We start from the raw sequence: 4,075 nt of genomic DNA, 5'->3' as shown, positions 1-4,075 counted from the left end.
GTGATGTATGTGTGTGTATGTATGTGTGTTTATAGTAATATTTCTAGTGTCTCGGGAACATGTCTTGTTTTTTCTTCTCACTTTTTTTTGGTCTTAGGTTGGAAATTACGGGGGGTCAGAGGTGACTAATAATTGATGTAAAATATCCTCGTTGGTTTGTGTCCTGTCCATATTTCGGGTCAAGATTTCAAAAATTTGTTGTAGAGTCCTTAAATGTTCCTCAAACGTCCTCGTTCCGATCAAAATATCGTCTATGTAACATGAGGTGACGTCGTTAAATCTATCACCCAGTACGGAAGTCAGAGCCCGCATGAATCCGCTCCCGGCAGTCTTTAACCCGAATGGAATTCGGCAAAAATGGTATGTTTTCCCGTCGAACAGAAATGCAGTATACGGCCTCGATTCTACCTCTAGCGCGATCTGCCAATAGCCTTGTGCCATATCTAATTTAGAAAACCATCTTACCCCGCGGTATTTCTGCATTAGCTCATTAATCAGAGGCGGAGACTCTTGATCATCCTCTATTACCTCATTTAAATATCTCGCGTCCAAACAAATTCTAATCTGTCCATCCTCCTTTCTTACTACCTTTAACGGATTACAATATGGGCTGATACTACGCTCGATTATTCCATTATTTATCATTTCTTTTAATTTATCCCGAACGGCGTCCCGCAAGGCGTGCGGTATGGGATAATGGTGTCGGATTTTTGGATTATCCCGCTTTAGTCTTATTTTGTGTTCGTACCCAACGGCGGATCCAGCTTTATTCGTGAATAGTAGCGCAAAATTTTCCATTAATTCATCAGTGCACCGTTTCTGTTTATCGTTTAACGCTGTTATTAAGTTCTTTTCCGTTCGCGAATCATTATCCTGTCCTCGTGTATGCTCCAAGATTCGATGCTCGATTCTACTCTCGTCTCCCGTATAAACATTATCTATATTCGCGGTTATCTTCTTCCCGTCATTATCGCTCATCGTAATTTTTTTGCATGTTTTGCCTTCATCCATTATCTCATTAATTTCCCCTTCATTATTCCCTGTTCTCTCTACGGTATCCTCTTCACCTTTATTTTCTATAATTTCCCGATTCATTTCTCCCCCCAGTTCCGGAATCTCCACTACATATACGTACACCGCATCGTTTCTCTTTGCACACACGAGAGCTTCCGGTGGACTTCGTTCAAATATGATGGTATTACTCGCTAATTGTTTGTTTCTAATTTTTATTTTACCCTCACGATAGTCTATCACAACACCGTTCCTTGTTAGCCAGTCATGTCCTAAAATAATTTCCGACGTTAAACCCGGTATAACGAAGAAAAGATCCTCAAAAACCATATCTTCTATCTTTATTTGCACCAACGCCTGATCTTTTATCGCGGTTGTTTTTTTTCCTATTGCCGTTGATATCACTAGATTGACTACCGGTACTTTTTGAATTACTTCCTTCTCTAATAATTCTCGAAATTTATGCTCTGCAATCGCGGATATCTGACTTCCTGAGTCTAACAGCATATGTGCTGTTCTCTCCCCCATAATTTCCGCTCGAATATGCGGGCATTTCGGAATTTTTCCGACACCGGTTTCGCCCTGCAGGTCCGCCCTTCCTTCGACATCGTGAGCCAAATCACTCTCCAAGTCTAAGTTTTCCTGGTACGACGCCGGACCGAGATTCATCGTACCGATTTTTAGTTTAAATTTCCCGAATTGCTACCCGCGACCTCGTCTCTATTTCTTTGCCCCGGTGGTGGATTATTAAAACCTGGCAATGGAATGACATTTTGTCCCTGATGCCCCGCTCTATTTCTGTCATAAATGTCCGCATTCGGGCTGATATTATTTTTATGAACCGCATCGTCACGACCCCGGTACGAACCCCCCCGACTGTATGGATTATGGCGATTGTCAGAATGTGCGTTCCTCCGGTAGAACGCCCTATCGTTACCATAGTATCCCCCCCGCCGATAAGCATCCCCGTAGTTCTCATCTCAGAAATCATCAGGATGGTTCACTCGGCTCGGTCTCCCCCAGTAATTTTCTCTATTCCCGGCTGATGTATTTGACTCGTATATATTTATTTTCCGTATATTCGGGTTATTATTTCGTTTTTGGTTGTTATTACGTTCGCCCTCTCCCCAAATAGCGTCAAGGTTGGCAATTGTTTGGACGATAAGATTGACATTGTTTTGGTCTACTGTTGCCAAGGCTTCCCTGACCCGTGTTGGAAATTGTTGTATAATTTGGTAGTTCACCTCATATTCGGATAATTTCGGTATGAAGTATTGCGACTCCTTTTTTTGTCTATAATAATACGTTTGCATTGTTTCGCCGTCGGCGTGGTATCTCCTATTCATCCACGTATTTTTAAATTGCACGCGGGCCGGAACCGAGTAAAATTCATCCAAGAATCTTATCCGAAATTCGTTATAATTAGATATCGGGCCGTTTAAATCTAACCACAAGCTCGCCCGTCCCTCTAAGGCCTGCTCTACCATTAACATTTTCCGATCCTCTTTCACGTTCTTTAATTTCATAAACTTTTCCAACTTTTCTGAAAATTCCACTGGGTTTGCCGAACTCTCATCTCTAAATTTTGGTAATTTAATTTCTACGCTGTCGTTCCACGCGCCTAACACCGCCAATATATCCCCATTATTTGTGATCTGACCTTCGTTTGTATTACTCGCGTTCGCCTCTGGTCCTTTGTCTCGAGCACCGTTACTGGCTCTCATCTCCTCTATCTCTTTCCGCATATTCTGAATGTCCCTCTGCAGCCGACTCAGCTCCTCCTCGCCGCGCTCCATCTCTCCCGTATTCTCTGGTTCCTTTCCAGGTGTCACCGGCATTTTGCGTACTTTTTCCTTTTTTCCTGTGGAAGTATTCAATTGTATTCGCGGTTTCGAAATTCGCCCTACTCTTGTTATAACGTTCCTCTGTTTTTCCGTTGCCATATACTATTTCTATCTCTCCTCCCTCATTCCCGAACTATTACTCTCTTTGGTTCCCGATTTATTTTCTCGGGCCCCTTTGTTGGGCGCCAAATTGTAAGCTCCTGAGTCGAAATAGGCTTTACAATTAAATTTTTATTATCAGCTAGAGGGAGGACAGACAATCGAACGAATGTTCAGAGGGACCTGAGGAGTTAATATAGATATAACATAAATTTTATTCCCTGTATTGGAGTCGCTTTAATCGCTTTCTTACAAAAGTTAAATATTCGGCGCACCGGGTCGCTCGGTCAGATAAAATATACATTTGTTCGCATATCGATAGCGCTGTGCGAAGACCCGACGAGGGTCCGTCGTGAAGTCAGTAAATACAAAATACAACGCGACCTCGAATAGCGATGCGATCACGAGTTGAGAGTATGGTCGGCGACAAGTTAACGCGAGCGGCGACGAATGAACGATGATTTAATAAATACTGCGATCGCAACCGAATATCCTATGTTCCTCTTATAATTGGACATACATGGCACTATTAATGCGACTATTTGGCGATTATATTATCTACTCATCTAGGCGAGATATTTCCCACGTTGGCTCTTTCTCCTGCTTCAGGGCCCAGCACCACGATGACTCTGGTGAAAGATCCGATGTGAGTTCTCTCCTCCACGGTCTCCCTTTGTCACTGAACCAGGTAACTGAGATAGCCCTCAACTCGATATCTCTCCTGTACTGGATCCACGCTGGCTCAGCGATATACACTGCGTGTGTCTCTGGCGAGGGCCCCGAAACGAAAGAGGACGAGAGACCGCCCGATTCCTCGATCATGCTTTACGGATCGACGGGCATGCGCGTCTCTCGTCTTTAGCCCGCGCTCCCGATATTCGGGGTGGGAGAGCGTCGGTATCTTACACCATTTTACGTGAATGCACTCTTCTGTATTCCCGAAACTCCTTATTTCGCGCTTCACTCGCCTCTTCTGATAGATGGCTAATGGGGATGGAAAAGTTCGAAATTATTGCCTCCCCGTGAATTAACAATTTATGCACGGAGGCTGGCATATAATACCATCCGTAAGTTTCTATACATTTCTTGGCGGTTTCGAGAGCAAATGAACCAAAGTTTTT

The sequence above is a fragment of the Vollenhovia emeryi genome, unplaced genomic scaffold (genome assembly GCF_000949405.1).
Source record: "Vollenhovia emeryi isolate VEMERY1.0 unplaced genomic scaffold, V.emery_V1.0 DF940744.1, whole genome shotgun sequence".
Lineage (NCBI taxonomy): Eukaryota > Metazoa > Arthropoda > Insecta > Hymenoptera > Formicidae > Vollenhovia > Vollenhovia emeryi.
This window is presented reverse-complemented; position numbering follows the sequence as displayed.